This window comes from Mus musculus, chromosome 6 (genome assembly GCF_000001635.26).
Source record: "Mus musculus strain C57BL/6J chromosome 6, GRCm38.p6 C57BL/6J".
Taxonomy (NCBI): Eukaryota; Metazoa; Chordata; class Mammalia; order Rodentia; family Muridae; genus Mus; species Mus musculus.
Genome location: NC_000072.6, coordinates 72703303 through 72721302, shown reverse-complemented (window position 1 = coordinate 72721302; position 18000 = coordinate 72703303). Strand labels below are relative to the sequence as shown.

Sequence of the window (18000 nt, the reverse complement as noted above, 5' to 3'; positions counted from 1 at the left end):
TCCCAAGGATGAAACTGGAGTTTGATCCCTGCCCCAACTTAGGATGGGAATTGTGCCGAGTAGTTTTATGTCAACTTGGCACACGCTAGAATCATCTGAGGGAAAGGAGCTTCAACTGAGAAAACTCTTCCCTAAGACTGGGCTGTATGCAAACCAGTAGGTCATTTTCTCAGTTGGTGATTGATGGAGGAGGGCCCAGCCCATTGTGGGTGGGGCCACCCCTGGGCTGCTAGTCCTGGGTTGTATAAGGAAGCAGGGTGATCAAGCCATGAGGAGCAAGCCACTAAGCAGTACCCTCTCCTGGCCTCTGAATCAGCTCCTGCCTCCAGGTTCCTGGTCTGTTTTGAGTCCCTGTCCTAACTTCCTTCAGTGATGTACTATGATGTGGAAGGGTAAGCCAAATAAACCCTGCACTCCCCACGTTGTGTTTGGTCATCACAGTTGTGTTTAGTGTTTCATCGCAGCAGTGATAACCCTAAGACCACCGTCAATATGCACTTTAAACATTTTCTCTCCCAAAGGCTTGGTCTATAAAATAGTCATTTGCTCATATATATTTTTTTTTAAATGTAGGCAAAGCAATAAAATCTCCTCCTGAGTCCTAACAGCCAGTAACAGGGAGGCATTTACATTTTTGTTGCTTCGTGTTTATAAGAAAGGATAAAATAACACATATTGAAACCAGCACCGGGGACTCCTAACAACTCAAGGTCTAGGGCTGTGGTTCTTCACCCCAGCTGCACACTAGCATCAACTTCAGAGTTTCTGGAAAGCACTGTCCCAGAACTCCACCCTGGTCCTATTGACCGCTTTGAGAAGGATCTCCAAGCATCTGTGTGTTTTTAAAAGTCTCCTGAGTGATTCCATGGGGCAACCAGGGTGGGAACGTTGTTTGAGATACACCAATTGGATACGGAGATTGAGCCTCGTTTCCCGGGATATTATGCAAGATAATTGTTTTCTTTTTATTTCCTTAATAGATTCAAAAAGTGTGCCTTACTGGTTTCTTTAGATTTAACTCATATGCCACAAAATCCACCCTCAAATTAAAGTCTGCCGTTCAACAGTTTTAGTATATTCAGAATTGTATGACTACCACCACCATCAAATTCCAGAACACTTCCACTATTCTGCAAAGAAACCTGTACTCATTAACACTCTCCCTGTTTCTTCCTTCCCATCCCTGGTAACCAGTAATTGAGTCTCTGGAGTAGTCCTGGACTTTTATGTAAATTGGATAATTCAACACATGGCCTTTTGTCACTGGCTTCTTTCTTTTGCTTAGCACAGTGGTCTCAAGGTTTATTTATATTGTAGTGTAAAAGAGCTCACATTTCTTTTTATGGCTAGATGATGATCTATGGTAGTTCATCAGTTCATAGACATTTGCCTTCTGTCCACTTCAGGGCTGTTATGAACAATGCTGCCACGTGCACTCATAGACAAAAGTGTTTGTGTGCACATGTGCACGCTCAGTCTGCACATTCATGTGGAGGCCAGAGGTCTACCTCAGGTGTCATTCCTCCATCCTGTATATTAAGACAAAGTCTCACCATGGTGGCCCAAGCCTTTAATCCAGCATAGGAGGCTAAGGCCAGCAGATCTGTGTGCTCAAACCTAGCTTGATCTACATACATAGAAACAAGAGTCTCACTTTTAACTGGGACCATAGTTTAGCAAGACTACATAGCCCTTGAGCCCCAGGAATCTGGTTGTCTCCCCCTTCTCATCACAAGCACAAGCCACTACACTTGGCTTGTTCACGTGGGTCCTGGGGTGGAACCTGAATCCTCCTGCTTGCATTGCTAGTGTTCTGCTGACAGCCACAGCCCCATCCCAGATGCACCATTTCCCCTATCTCTGATAGTGGATGAGGGCACCGATTTCTCTGCATCTTTTCCCAACCCTACTGAAGTCTCTTCTCTTCATTATGAATATCCTAGTGAGCATGAGTTTTGAACACATTTTTATGTGTACATTGACTCTATTTAAGATAAATATATATCCAGATCATTCAACTTTTAAATTTTTGTTTACCTTTTTATTGTTAAGGAAGAGGTTTATAATAGTTTTTTATCCCATTTTATTATTTTGTGTGCATGTCTATGGAAGAGCGTGCATATGTGTCCTTGAGTTAGTCAGAGAGAAGTTTGCAGAACTCACTTCTCATCATCTGCAACATGAGTCCTGGCAATCAAATTCACATCATCAGGCCTGGTGGCAGGATCCTGTACCCTTTGAACCAATGGCTCACATCCTTCTTAATGCTGTGACCCCTTACTGTAATTCTTCATGTTGTGGTGGCCTACAGCCATAACATTTTGTTTGTTGCTACTTCATAATTGTAATTTTGCTATGCCTATGAATTGTGAATATCTGATATGCAGATGTTCTTAGGCAACCCTTGTTAAGGGGTCCTTCGACCCTCAAAGGGGGTCCCTATCCACAGGTTGAGAACCGCTGCTCTAAACCATATCATGGCCTCAAAAGAGATTTTATGTATTTTGGAAACTAGTTCTTTATTAAATATGTAATTTATAAATACTCTTCTGGCCCTTGGGTTTGTTTGTTTGTTTGTTTGTTTGTTGTTTTTCAAATAACTTTATTGATAGTGTCTATGGGGACACAACGTTTTCAAATGTTGATGTCTGCTTTGTCTGACTCTTCAACTATATGCACTTTAGGTATTGAATCAAGGAGGGCAAGGTAATCGGGTGGCTACGGAAGGACAGGAAGACTGGACTTTCACTCAACAAATAACTGAGTGCCTTGACAATCTAGACTCCTGCTACTGGGCACCTATCATCCTGTATCAGGGACTCAGGGCTTGGAAAGAAGCCAAGAAGAGTGGGGCAGGGAGAGGAGCGGAGGTGAGGGTGCTGTTGCGTTTGTCCTGGGTGTCAGAAAGGCTCCAAGGAGAAGGCAATGCTTGAGCAGATGCCTGAAGGACATGCGTGTGTCTACAACTCCTCTGCAGGAATACAGCATTCTTGACTCCGTGACTCCAGAGTGTTTCTGGTTTCACAAGCTGCTTTGTGTCTCACGATGAAGTTTTGGTGATGGCCACAAAGCTGAAGTGGAGTACAAGGTTCTGTGGAACGGTGGGAACTGCTTTTTTGGGAAAAGAACAGCTTAAGGGGGAGAAAAGATGTTTGCAGCCACATATTTTTTTTTTTATATCTTCAGATCATGTTTTATTATCTTGAGGAAGTGATGAATCATAAAAAATGTGATTTTCCTCCTCTTCCCCCTCAAGAGTCAATATGAATTTAATAAGAACAAGATTACTTTTTAAAATATGCTGCGTTTGGCAGGTTCAACTCCATTTGTACGTCTTCTCCAACTGCTGAAGAATTTTACAGGACCATTGGATTACAGGATTGCGTACCTCTTGATCTGAAAGGCGCCACATTAAAATGGGGTGGTCTGGTTCTGGGTTTCCTCCGCATGGGACAGATAAACACCACAAGTCCAGGTTGATAGAAAGCAAGCATGCTATTGCTGAGCACCCAGAAGTGCCTCGGAACCAACTAGAGAGATCCTTGTAAATGATTGTGAATCCTCGTGCAAGGAGCCTGAGGAAAAAGTTACCGACATCTCCAGCATGAAGATGGCAACAGCCAGGAAGTCCAGATAACATCTGTCCTCATTTCATCTCTGTTGCTGTGACAAAATAGCCTGACAAAAAGCAACTTAAGGAAGAAAATATTTGTTTTAGTCATGAATTCCAGGTTATGATCCCTTACAAGGAAAGTAAGGTGACAGGAACTTAAAACAGGTGGTCATGTGGCTAAAGAGCTGGCTCAGTGCTTAAGAGCACTCACCGCTCCTGTACAGGCCCTGGGTTCCATTCCAAGCACTGATATCAGGTTGCACATAACTACCTGTAACTCCAGTTCATCAGAACTGGATCTCAAGCCCCTTCCTAACCTTTCTTGGCCCCACTAAAACTTCTGCAGGCACACACAAAAACACATTGAAAAAACTCTAGCAGTCACATTCCCACTCACAGTCAAGAACAGAAATGAGTGTGTGGATGCTCACTAGTTTGTTTGTTCAGCTTAATTTCCTCAGGGACTACCTAGGGAATGATGCTGCCCACAGTGGGCTGAGTCTTTCCCCACCAAGTAATTGAATTAAGTCAATTCCCCAAAGGTATGTTTATAGGTCAGCCCTTGCAGGCAATCCTTCATTAAGACTCTTTTCAGGCACTGGAGGAGTGTAGAGAAAACTTTGGTCAGGATGTAATGTATGTAAAAAATTATATAAAAATAAAACAAACAAACAACTCTTTTTGCCAGATATGGTGGCACACATCTTTAATCCTTGCACTCTAGAAGCAGAGTTTGAAGTCAGGCTGGTCTACAGAGTGAGTTCCAGGACAACCAGGGCTACACAGAGGAACCCTGTCTCAAAACAAAACAAAAAGTCCAGATCCCACCCCATGTATTCTTGCCTCTCAGCACACAGCAGTGTGTGAATCTTGCCCATAGAGACATATTTGGGTTTGAATTTGGGTTTGAATTTGGGGATGGAGCTGTTATCTTTAAGGCTTGCTTCATCAGAGTTTTTGATCATGATGCAGATTACAGGCCTTTTGAGAGGGAAGCAACACTTACTAATTTAGGAGCTCATATTATTTTCTGGGACCACCAAATATTAACAACTCTTTGTGTCAATTCTGTGAGCTGAAAGGCATATAAATGTTGCTGCAAATGTCTCTGACTTTAGCTGGGCTGAGCCAATGGTTGAGTGGTTAAACCTCTTGCTATACAAACATCAGAAGCAGAGTTTGGCTTTGCAGAGGCCATGTAAGTACTGGGTTCCAGCATTAAGAAGGTAGAATCCCCAGAACAAACCGGTTAGCCAGAGTAGGCATACAGGCAAGCTTAGCTTCCACCGAGAGAACCTGCCTCAATGAATAAGGTGGAGAGTGATTGGGAAGACTCCCACCGTCATCCCTGAGCTTCCACATGCACCCACGCACATGCAAACATAAATACACACAGGCATGTACATGACATATACTTGAGAAAGAGAGGAAGAGTCTGTGACTCTATGTAAGAGACTTAATTCCACACCTTCCATTTGTTTAAAATGAACCTAGGACAATGTTCTTGACCTCAGAGATCAGTGTAAGGACTAAATAAGAGATTATCTGGGGAGCTTGAAAGACATGTCTCCATCCTTCCAAGAAAGGTCCAGATTGCGTGTAGGATTCCACAAAGCATGATAGACCTGGCCTCTGTTTGTAGTTTTGGAAACACAAACATTAAAATCACAACTCGAGACTATAGACCGGAAGACCGCTCCACCACCACCACCACCACCACTACTGAGGCCACTGCCACCACATGGTCACACCTGGTCAAGTGCATGATGTGTCTTACAGTAGGCATGACTTGTGCCCACTGGTCTAGTCCCCTTTCTTTCTTTCTTTTTTTTTTTAAAAGATTTATTTATTGATTATATGTAAGTACACTGTAGCTGTCTTCAGACACTCCAGAAGAGGGAGTCAGATCTCCTTACGGATGGTTGTGAGCCACCATGTGGTTGCTGGGATTTGAACGCCGGACCTTCGGAAGAGCAGTTGGGTGCTCTTACCCACTGAGCCATCTCACCAGCCCCTAGTCCCCTTTCAAATGTGGCTTGGATGAGAACCGTGATTGGACAATATTAGAAAATGCTGTGTAGCTGGGCATAATGGTGCACACTTTTAGTCTCAGCCTTTGAGAGGTGGAGCACAGGCCAGTCTCATCTGTATAGCATGTTCAACGCTACCCTCTGCTACCCGAGGCTCTGTCTGAAAAGTTTAAACACACACACAACACACACACACGTATATACACGTATAAAATGTTATTTTTTGTGTTTATGTGTGATGTGTTAAACTTGCACGTGTAGGCCACAGGTGGGCGTTGAATATCTTCCTCAATTACTCACCCCCTTATTTTTTGAGACATCTCCCTCTCTAAGCTCTCATCTCATCTTGTGGTTGCTTGCATTGCAAGCATTTGCCAACTCGCCCTGCTAGTGTTCAGTTTGGGGTTTCCAGTAGACCTCATCACTGTTTGTACTGTTTCCACGTCCAAGTGACACCTCTTTGGCTGTCTCTCTGATGGAGAAGCGGTACCTCCAGAGAGCCTAAGAGGAACCTCGTGCCTCTCTGCTTTATTTGCATGTAAGATTGCTGTGTTCATGTGTCACCCGGAAACACTTGAATGAGAGTTTGATAGCCTTGAGATTTGGCACTTCCGGCTGGGAGCATTACATCCTTTGGAAGTGTCCTATGTCACACTATGCCAACAGCTGTAGGATTTTAAACAGACATGGCAACAAACGGGTGCTAAGCACAGCTAAAAATAGCCACTCTGGGAAGTGAAGCTGGGGCAGTGCCAGGAGCAAAAAGGTGGGCGGCTCTGCACCCTAGAGGGAAGGGAAAGGAAAATCCTGCCTCTCCTAGCACCCAGGCCTGGGCTCCTCTTTGCTTGGAATCTGTCTGTGCCATCCTAAGCAAGGAGTCTTACAGCCCCAACACATCTTGCATAGAGATTCTGCTCAGATTTCCAAAAAGGGGATTGGACCAGAGTGGGTCCCTCATTGTGCTGCGTGGAGAGTGGGTAACTGCTCTCGTCCTAATAGGATGCTCACACCTCTGTCCTCACCCTTGGCCGCCCCTATCTTGGCTCCTCAGGACACTGAGCGATGAGAGTGGCTTTGCCTCCACAGTCTGAACTGTTTTGTCCCAGGGGAGCCTAGGCGTTCCAGTGCCATCCCTCCTCCTCCTCCTCCTCCCTCTAAGACCTCAAGCACATCTTCCATGCCCCGCTGCACTCCCTGAGCAGTGAAAGATGGTGGCTGTCAGGATGATGGGTGGCAAGTGGGGTAAACATAGCTTGTTACTACCAGATTCGATTACCGGGCATTGCCTGAAGACAAATGACTCAGGGCCTCTCCCCACTTGAAGGCAAGGATCTGGTGACGAGCAGTCACAGATGTTGTACAGTATTCTCACAAACCTGGGAACGGTAGACGGGACTAATGGTGTTATCTCTGGTTTTTATTATTGGTGGTTTAGAATTGGAAGCCGCGGTTTAACCCTGAGAGTAATCAAAACTGGAGGAAAGTTACAGAGGCAGGGCACATGGTAATGTTCGAAAGCTAGTGAAGCTGACAATGTTAACAAGGTCAGGGTTGTTATTGACTTTGGTGAAGCAAGTAACAACCTTCTAAATGGTCTCTAGAATATTCCGTGTCCTTCTTAGAGTTCACTGTTAAACTATAGGGGGTCAAGGCATGTGTGTGCAGGGGCCATTAGAAATCAGGGTCCCTGGAGCTGGGGAAACAGACTATTGGGATCCACCCAGTGGAGGTACTGGGAACTGAACTCGGGTCCTCTGGGAGAGCAGCAAACACACTTAATTGCTCTACAATCTCCCCGGCCCTAGAATGTTCCACATTTTGATCTGGTGGTGTTGACATTAGTTTATATATGCACAAAAATCGATTAAGCTCTACAATTAAGCTGTGTGTACTTGAGCCCCATCTGAGGGCATAGGCTAGGAATTCTAACTACCCAGGAGGCGGAGGCAGGAAAATTGAAACTCCAAGGCATGCCTGTGCTACACAGTGAATTAAAAATAAAACAGACCTGGAATACAGCCGAATGCTTTCTTACTATACATGAGACCCTGAGGTCAGTCCCAGTTCTGCAAAACCAAGTGCATTTGCCAGGCATGGTGGCGCAAGCCTTCAATCCTGGCACTCAGGAGGCAAGGTAGGCAGATCTCTATGAGTTTGAGGTCTTCACTGGGTGGGGTGGGTATATGTTTTTTTCTTCATGTATATGAACATTGATGTACATAGAGAAACCAGATTTATGCCGTTTCACCCATATGAGACAGAGTCTCTTCGTTATTGCATTGCATTACAGCTAGCTAACACATCCCCAAGATTCTAGAGAGTCCCCCCCTCTCTACCTCCCATCTCCTTGTAGGTGCGCACTGGGATTCCAGGTGTCTGCAGTACTGTGCCAGGCTTTTACAAGGGTTCTGAGGAGCATCAGGTTGTCTGACGTACATGGCAAGTGCACTTACTCACTGAGCCATCTCCTGATCCCTTAAAACGAATGCGCACTTTATATATGCCATATCTTAGGAAATAAAAATGAAGAAAATGTATTGAAGAGGTCTATGAACAGAAATCCTTGGCCACACTTGAATAATACCGCTCTTAACAAACTTGGCGATTGCAATCCCATGACCCTAGGTCCTAAAATTCTGGCTTGGTTAAAGCCTGGGCATTTAAAATAGAGTCACCAGCTGACGGAAATGGCTCATCGGGTAAAGATGCCTGCTGTCAACTCTCACAAGTTGTTCTCTGACCTCCATGTGTGCTCTATGGCATGTGTGACCAATACACATCACACGCACTAAATGAGCAGATAAACAAATAAATGCAACAGAGTGCTAAGACAGAGTCACCTATGGCGAGATGAAACAACCGCAAGCCTCTTTTCATTTATACAGTCCAGAGACAAATTTCTAAAGCCTTTCTCTCTATTCGCCCAAAGTCTCCCCACTGTTCTACTGCTGAATGAGATTGTCGGGGTCTCAAAGTCAATCTTGAGGTCACACACGGAGCTTTGAGTTGTTTCCCCCACTACTTACCAGCACTGAGACATTCTAGAAAATCCTTGGCATCTCCGAGGTTCATTTTCTTCATCTATGGATTGGGTGACTAGCTACTTTATTTTCTACTTCCTTTGTGCAGTGTATGTACAGTGTGTGTGTAGACCTGGGGTCGGCATCAGGTGTGTTCTCCAGTGGCTTCTGCCTTCTCTTTTGAGACAAGGTCTCTCCAAACCTTGAGCTCACCGATTGGCTAGACTCGCTAGCCCATGGGCCTTAGGGGGTGAATGTCACTCCCTTCCCAGCGCTGGAATTCCAGATGTGCAGTGCATGCCTGGTTTCTATGTGGGTGCTGGGGATCCGAACCCAGGTCCTCATGCTTGCAAATTGGCTGACACAAGCAATTCCTGTTTTCAGCTCCAAATTGGGTGAATAATTGAAGAACTTCCCTAACAACCATGCCTTAAAAGGCTCCATCCAGTGCCTAGCCCCTAGCAAGAGATGCTAAAGATGTGGTTGCTGATTGCCATGGTCACCACCATCACTAGTTGTGCCAGGTTTGCAGGAACTTGCAAGCCACAGGTCCTCACCAGAGGGGAGCCTGTGCCTCCGTGATTGCTCCAGCAAACAGTTCCCACATGCCCCAACCTTTCCTATGGTTGGGCAGGCTCCAGGATGCAGAGGCCCCTCTGACTTGGCTGGACCGTTTGGCTCAGAGCAGGAGTGTGGTCAGGTTGGCCAACAGTGTACCCACGTCGAAAGCAGCTGTGGTGAACATCTGGCTCTGATTATCTGGCTGGGAATGGCTGGGGGTGGGAGCTCTGTGATTTATAGATTGCCCCTTTGGCTGTAAATCCCATCTGTAATTGTGACTTCTCTGTCCCTAATTGTTTGCAGAGAAGAGAGGCGCTCAATGGCTTACAATCCCTGGCAGAGCCCACAGCCTTGCTTGGGGGGTGAGGTTTGTTGCTAGGATACAGCCGTCTTTGTTTTGGTCCCTGCTCAGCAGTGTTTTTAAGGCCCTGTATACATTTCTCTGTATTGTTAATGTAATTTGTTCAGGCAGTGAACAGCCAAGTTCAGCTGAAGGAATCCGATACTCATAACAGAAACACCAGAGGCCAGGTTTTTGTGGTCAAATTAGGGTTTTGAGGCCTCGAAGAGAATGAGATGTTGAGCTATGTGAGAGGGACAATCCCTCTTTCTCTTCTTGTACTAACGTTGGCCTGGGTTCAGCTTCCTCGAGGAGCTTGGCTTTGAGGGCACAGAGTCCACTACACTCAGGGCCATTAACAGAGACCTGCCCTTCTACCAGAAAGGGAATGCAGATTTTATTCAAAAGAGATGAAAGGAGGCTCTCTGAGAATAAGCTAGCCTCAGCCAACTAGTCTACCCAGCTCAGCCTCTCCTGGACCCTGGCTCCAGGCACCTAGATCAGCCCCTCCTCCACTCTGAAGAACTTGACTGCTGTGGAAATAATAGTCAAGTTCTGTCGGGAAGTTATGTGACTGTGCAAAATGCAATTTGCCCATTTCCGTGGCCCGTGAAGATCTAACAGCCCCTCGCCATCTGGGGACCCCATGTCCCGCTGTGCTTAAGGTTTTCGGAAACTATGGATTCCAAACAAATCCCAGTGAGCGAGCCAGCTAGTGAGTGAACCCGGTTCACATCCTACCCTCTCCATTTTGCCTCAGAGAGCAAAAGAACCTAAGACCAAACATTCCAGCCCACAGACATGCACCATGCCTTGTTTTGCTCATGGAATGCATATGGTGTTGTGAAGTTAATCAGCTCAACCCTATTAACACGCCCACACACACACTCAGTGTGCACACGTGCACCTATTCATGTTACAGTTGCTGCACACATCCTGCAGTTGTAAGGACAATGAGAGAAGGTTCCCACCCTCTATAGCTTAAAATGTCGGGGAAGATACTAGAGCACAAGCCCTTACTTTCACGCAAGGAGTGACTGACAGGGCAAAAGTAAACCTCACTTGAACATATCACCCAAGGAAAGACTAGTTCATGCAGCGAGATGCATTAACTAGTCATGCCAAAGGACGTCTTGTGGTAGAGGCCTCAATAGTGACATAAGATGTTTCACCAAGAGTTTCTGTTTGAAAAAAGAAACAACAGGGCTGGAGAGATGGCTCAGCGGTTAAGAGCACAGGCTGCTCTTGCAGAGGATCCAGGTTCAATTCCTAGTGTCTACCTGGCAGCTCAGAACCTCTGTAACTCCTGTTTCAGGAGCCCTGACACCTTCTGCCTCCCTCAGGTGCCAGGCGCATATGTGGTACCCAGACATATTAAACACTCATACACATTAAAAAAAAAGTTAAAATTCTAAAACAGAAACAGGGCCATATGAATGCAAAGGAAAACAATGATGATAAAAATTAAAGCTTGACATGACGCATGTGTTTGTAAGAATATTAGCTCATAAAAGATACTTCAATAGTGTCCTTGTTTTCAAGAATGGTTTGGCAGCACCTAGTAAATGTGCAGCCCTTAGGCCCCAGCAAGTCTTCTCTACATGAAGGATGTGAGTAAGAGTGTATCTTGTTGGGGGCTGGAGAGATGGCTCAGCGGTTAAGAGCACTGACTGCTCTTCCGAAGGTCCTGAGTTCAAATCCCAGCAACCACATGGTGGCTCACAACCATCCATAATGAGATCTGACACCCTCTTGTGATATGCCTGAAGACAGCTACAGTGTGCGTAGATATAATAATAAATGTTGCATTGCCTGCTGAAGCTTAAACCGTGGTCATCAGTATAATAACTTCACACATGCAGTCATAGAGCAGAATCAACCATGGCTACACATAATAACAGGCATGAGTTCTGGGGATCTGATGTTGGTTGGAAAGAGCCTTTCACAAACGCTTCAGCTCTCGGAGGGGGTTCAGTGTGTAGCTCAGTGCTAGAATTTCCTGCAGGGCCCCGGGTGCAGTTCACAACTCTCGGTAACAAACTTTCCAAGAGGATGATGATGATGATGATAATAATGATGATGACATCAGTCCTGTAGGAGAATTGCGTGTGCTTACAAGATGGAGGCTGGGTACTTAAAGGTGACGTCTTTATTAATGACGGTATCTACACTTGATTCAGATGAGACAGAAATATGTGTGGGAATATGAAGAGGCGAGACAGAGGGAGTGAAATCTGGGAGCATGTTAATCGTGGTGAGACTGGCTGAAGGTCAGAGTTCACAGTATTCCACTATTTTCTTGTACATTTGGAGCTTTTAGCATGGCAAGTTGAGGAAGACACTCAGTTGGAGTCTATGTACAGTTTGTGGGTAATGGGTTTGTAATTACAGGAACAAGCAGTGGCCTGATGAACAGTGCCTTGGAGACAGTAATTATGTCTGGGCAGTATGGGGAAAAGGCTGAGGACTCCAGTTAAGACGTTTTAGGTGATGGGGAAATGTCTTCATTCTAGATAATGGTACGTTAGCATGGCTAGTTATTTGCTCTGCATTTTGAATTTAAGCATACATAATTTTTACAAAAAGATGATATCCCATTCGTTTTTATAAATAAAAACCGTGTGTGTGTGTGTGTGTGTGTGTGTGTGTGTGTGTGCGTGTAGCCAGAGGACAAACTCTGGGTCATCCTTAGGGACACTGGCTACCCACTTTGAGACCAGGCCATCTTTGGCCTGGAGCTCACTAAATAGGCCAGGTTGCCTGGCCATGTGCCCCAGGACTCCACCTGCTTCAGCCTCACCAGTGCTGGGGTTGCAGACATACCACGCTTGGCATTTTGGTGCGAGTTTTGTAGGTAAAACTCAGAGCTGTGTAATTGCCAGACAAGTATCATCCACCAACCCTAAATTTAAAATAATTGCATTTTTTAAAAAATTATGGGCCAGATGTGGTTGCGCACAACTTTAATTATCAGCACTCTGTGGGCAGAGCAAGTGGATCTCTGTGTTCAAGATCAGCCTGGTCTACAGCATGAGTTCCGGTCCATCCAGAGCCACAGAGAGAACCTGTCTCACTGTTTGAAACAGGGTTTTGTCTTTGTTTTTGAATTAAAGGTTATCTTTAAGGGGTAGGGAGATAGCTTGGTGGGTAAAGTGCTTACTGCACTGCCGTGGGAACCAGAGTTCATCCAGAACCTACCTAAAAGCCAGAGGAGTGCAGCAGCCCAGCCTAGGTCCCGTTCCATAGGCGGCATAGACAAGGGATCTCTGGAACACGCTAGCTAGCTAGACTAGCGGAAACGGTGAGCTCTGCATTTAGCTGGGGTACCTCGCCTTGCTATGTAAGGTAGAGAGCAGTGGAGAGAACCACCCGAGTGGGCACATTCACACCACACCACACATCTACACATGCAAAAAAGGGTAGTCTTAGAAAGAATGTTGGCAGGTTTTTGTGGTATACCTGTAATCTCAGATACATGAGAGGCTGAAAAAAGAAATGAGGACTAGGGATGTCGCTTAGTGATCACATGTTCCTAGCATGTTCAGTGCCATGGGTTCAGTTCTCTGAAAACACACATGCACGAGCGCATTATGCACCCACGAGCAGAGTGTGAAGTGTTAGATGTTTCTTCAATAGATTCCGGCCAATCACTTGTGAGGGGAGTCTGTCAATCTCTGGACCTTGCCTGTGTAAAACAGAGGTCCGCTCCGGGTCCCCTGTGGAGAACAGCACTCAGCCGTACTGCTGTGGATGTTGTTTGACTCTGCCCAGAGCAGAGCCCAGAGTCAGGTGTCTGGTGTGGTTGATCGATCTCTGCTCTGGGTTTGCATCTGTCCAGCCAAGAGAAGGCAGGATGTCACAGCTCAGCTTCGAGTTCCCAAGGACTTGCATTAGGCTGGAAATCAATGACCTGTGCAAGACCAAGATGTACAGACACAGAGAGAGATCTGTCAATCCCTAGCGGAGTAGAGAGTAAGAATTAAAAGACACCTCAACCCCTTAAAGTGTCTCCGTGAGCTGACTTGATGAGGAGGCAGTGAGTGCTAACTCTGAGCTGTTATCTGCATTTTGAGTGTCGAAGGAAAGTGATTGCATTGTCGGTACACAAACAGATTTCTCAAGCTGGAAGGAAGGAGGGTTTGAAACTGAGAAAAGAATCTAAGGTCTGACTGAGAACTAAAGGTTGGATATAAATGTGTGTGTGTGTGTGTGTGTGTGTGTGTGTGTGTGTGTGTGTGTGTGTTTCCTAGCTCTGCTGCAAAAGCCTGGAAATAATTAGCACAAAACAGGACAAGGCAACTTTGAGAAATAGGTTTTTGTTTTGTTTTATTTATTGGTTAGTTTTGTTTGTTTGCTTGTTTTTGTATTTTTTGTTGGTGGTGGTGTCTTTCCTTCTTTCTTTCTTTCTTTCTTTCTTTCTTTCTTTCTTTCTTTCTTTCTTTCTTTCTTTCTTTCTTTCTTTTGAGCCAGGGTTTCTCTATGTAGCCTTGGCTTTCCTGGAATTCACTCTGTAGCCCAGGCTGCCCTTGAGCCCACAGAGATCTGCCTGTCTCTGTTCCCCTAAGTGCTGGGATTAAAGGCATGTGCCACCAGTGCTTGAAGAAATCCTCCTTGAAGATAAGCCTTGGCCACTCATTGGCTGTGCTGTTCCCCTTTGTGTCTGTCACTGGCAGATTTTGTGGGAAGTCTCTAGTTACAGACCCTCTCTCCTTTCTGTCCCTTGCTAGCCACTTGGTCTTGGGGACCCGTCATTCTCTATCACCGCCCTTTCACCAGTTCTACAGTGCATAGTTTGTGGGCTTTAAGCCTAGACCACAGTACTGGTGCCCTGATAGCTGTAAATATGTATACAGTCCTGGGGATGTAGCTCAGTACCAACCTATGTCAAGACCCTGAATTCAAGCCCTAAGACTGTAAAACGTGTGTGTGTACATATATAACATTCATGTTTGATTGTGGGTGTGGGTGTGAAAGTTCAGATGCCCATAGAATCCAGGAGCTGGCAACCAAGTGGGTCATGTCCACATAACTACCAAGCCATCTCTCCACTCTCTTTAATGTCCTTGTAACCTTGTCTAAGCCTCCTCACAGAATGAACACAGGGTCTCATTTGTCAGTGCTTAGAATGGTTGCAGCCATGTCCAGATATCCCCTTTGCTTCCTTTCCACCCACCAGTCTAAGGCAGTTTCTCTGCCTGAGTGAAGGTGTTGTTAGCTCAAGAGGGCTTTGAGATACTTCCATGCAGAAACACATAGCTCCCACCTCACGCTGTTGTGCTCTGATCCGTCTGTCTGTCTGTCTGTCTGTCTGTCTGTCTGTCTGTCTGTCAGCTTCTGAAGTTGTAGGCTTCCTGATCCACACACCTTTCAACATGTTTACAGGGTGGCAGGGTGAGAGTTTAGCAGGGTCTTCTTTGTCTTTAAAAAAAAAGTGTGTTCCTGTACATGTGTTTGTGTGTGCATGCATTATTTGTGCATGTGTGTGCACATGTGTATGCATGTGCATTGCTGGTGTGCATGCATGCTTGCTTAATCAATCAATCAATCAATCAATCAATCAATCAATCAATCAGTTGCTGTTCTTAGTGATGTCCAGCAGGCTAAGCACCAGCTCTGTAAACTTGATAACGCAAGCGGAATCCCAGCATCTCAGTGAAGGTTGAGGGAGAAAGCCCAGTTTCACAAGGCTGTCCTGTGACCTCCACACATCTGCTCCATGGGTCCCACCCATCCCTGAGAATAAGAACAATAAATGAGGTTTTTCAAAAAGGAAGAAATTGAGATTGGGGGCGGGGAGGAAACTGAGGTGTGCTTGTAAGGTGTCCAGGAATGCCTGATCTAGGCCATTCCTGTAATTCCAAGCACTGGAGAAATAGAGACGGGACGATTTTGAGTTCAAGTCCATCCTGGACTGCAGAGCGAGACCTTGTCTCAAAAACTAAATGAATGGAAGAAGTATCTGGAAGAGTCAGGAGGTTACTGTGAACTCGGGCAGGTGTGTTTTATGTAGCTCAACGTAGCAAATGAATGGGGAGCCTGAAATCTCCACAGCCCTCTGTCCCCCCTCCCTCGCTTGCATGTCCATGGCATGTAGCATGTGTGGAGGTCAGGAGACATCCTCACCTGTCCGTCCTCGCCTTCTCCCTTGTCCAAGACGGCGTCTCTTGTTTACTACTGACTAGGCCAGGCTAACAGCAGGGCTTCTATTGGCTTCTCTAGGTCTCGTTTTCCCACAGGGGGATTGCAGACATGAGCTATCCCACCTGCCTGTAACTAACATGGGTTCTGAGGATTCAAAGTCGGGTCTTCTTTCACACACAGAAAGCACTTAACCCACTGAGTCTCCCCAGTCCCGTATAGAGCATTTTAGAATTGTTTCCCTAGAATAGCTTCCCATACTTGGGCTCACCAAATGTATAACTGTGAGTATTTAAAGCTCTGTCCTGTGGCCTTCGAAAGGAAGCTGGATGAGGCCTTCTGTTTCCAAGCCAACTGTGGGAATCCTATTTCTCCTTTACCCCACACTATGTTTGCGGGCAGCCCTTAACTAGGAACAACCAGTCTGATTATTATTATAAGTCCTTAAAAAAAGAAAAAAACCTAATAGTTTCAGTGTCTGGTTTTTTTTTGTTTTTTTTTTGTTTTTTTCTGCACTGTTGCCAGGAGGGAAGCCTGAGGGGACAGTTGCATATCACCTTCTAATTTGCTGTTCCATTTTTCAGTACGGAACAAATGTCTAAAGCTTTCCGAACACTTTCCTGCACTTGGACAGATCCCGTGACTTTTAGTCCCCTCAGGTTTAATGCCGTGTTGCAGGGGAAAGAGCGTATAAATGTTCCCGGAAATGTTATAGGGTACATGGAGAATCCTTTGAAACATCTGCAGGGATCTCGCATGCTGGAAAGGCGTGCTGAGCTAACCCGCAAGAATGGTAAGGGGCGTCTGTTTTCCTGGAAATGGGGGTGCAGTATGACCCAGCTTCCCAGGCATGTCTTCTGTGTCTCCTAGCACCTTGTTGGTATTTCTTCTTTGAGCAAGAAGACAGGGCTTCTTGTCCGCGTGTCCTTTCCGCAGGCCCAAGAAGCAGTTGTTTGCATCTGAGAGTAATTAATCGTGAGCTGAGATCTCAGGGTTATCTGGTCCAACAATTTGCTGTCTGGCGTCTGCTGGAACACCTGCAGCGATAGGAAGGCATACTGAGTCTGTGTCCCGTCGTCCCCCTCACCCCCCACGTGATGGCCCTTCACTCCTTAGAGAGGCCCCCCGGACACAACTTTGAATATCTGGAGCCTGCATTCTATTCCAGACCATCTGGGACAGTGTGTTCCAGACCAAAGCAATTCCCAAGCACCATGGAAAACAGCAGCCTCCATTTTGGGGGGTAGGGGGGCACCCATGCATGTGGCTGACAATTCAGCCATATTCTGCCTCCATATACTTTTCCATCCACCCTGAGCCGTGGAAAGCTGGGCACTACAGTTGCATCTCTGGTAATCTTCACCCTGCGGTCTTCATCTCATTCCCAGAGCAGTGTAGGGGTTGGATGTGAGAACTCTGGTCAACAGAAGTTCGAATCCTCCTACAGGGCTAGACAGAGAGTTTCCTTGCGCCCAGTTTCTCTGTCTGCAATAGAGACTCTTCTACCACCACCCTCACCTGTTAGTTTTCAGTCCAGATTCAGTGAGTTAATACTATCAAATAAGACACGTGTGGGGTTTTGGTTTTTTTTTTGTTTGTTTGTTTTGTTTTTTTGGTTTGTTGTTGTTGTTTTGGGTTTTTTTGTTTTGTTTGTTTGTTTTTTGTATTTTTCGAGACAGGGTTTCTCTGTATAGCCCTGGCTGTCCTGGAACTCACTGTATGGACCAGGCTGGCCTCGAACTCAGAAATCCGCCTGCCTCTGCCTCCCGAGTGCTGGGATTAAAGGTGTGCGCACAGGTCATGACCCAAATGTGGCGACAAGAGAACTCGTTTGTGGTGGTCCACCATGGATGTTCCGTGAATTGGTCTCTGGTAAACAGTCTTGATGGCAAGTACCTTTCCTCTCTCGCTGTGCTGGTTAGTTGGTTTGGTTGTTTTTGCTTTTTGCTTTTTACTTTTTGTTTTTTGTTTTGTTTTGTTCTTTGCTTTTCCAAGACAGGGTTTCTCTGTATAGCCCTGGCTGTTTTGGAACTCACCCTGTAGACCAGGCTGGCCTCAAACTCAGAAATTCACCTGCCTCTGCCTCCCAAGTGCTGGGATTAAAGGCGTGCGCCCAGCTGCTTTTTACTTTTTGTTTTTTGTTATTTTTGTTAACTTGCCACAAGCTAAAATCATCTGAGAAGGAACCTCAGTTGAGAAGAAGACTCTATCAGATTGTCCTAGAGGCAAGTCTGTGGGGCATTTTCTTGTTTAATGATTGAAGTAGAAGCACCCATTCCACTGAGGGCAGTGCTATCC

At 45.8% G+C, this 18000-nt stretch overlaps 1 protein-coding gene across 2 annotated transcripts in view, besides 1 other annotated feature; it reads left to right on the top strand.

Annotated features, from left to right (window-relative positions):
* Tcf7l1 (transcription factor 7 like 1 (T cell specific, HMG box)) overlaps positions 1 to 18000 on the top strand; it is a 162675-nt gene that overhangs the window by 67743 nt on the left and 76932 nt on the right. The window lies entirely within an intron of this gene.
* Positions 8351 to 11124: an enhancer, noted in NCBI's record as "VISTA enhancer mm1474". NCBI's record gives its function as "enhancer in: limb[4/4] | branchial arch[3/4]" and the evidence as "EXISTENCE:transgenic organism evidence [ECO:0001131][PMID:17130149]".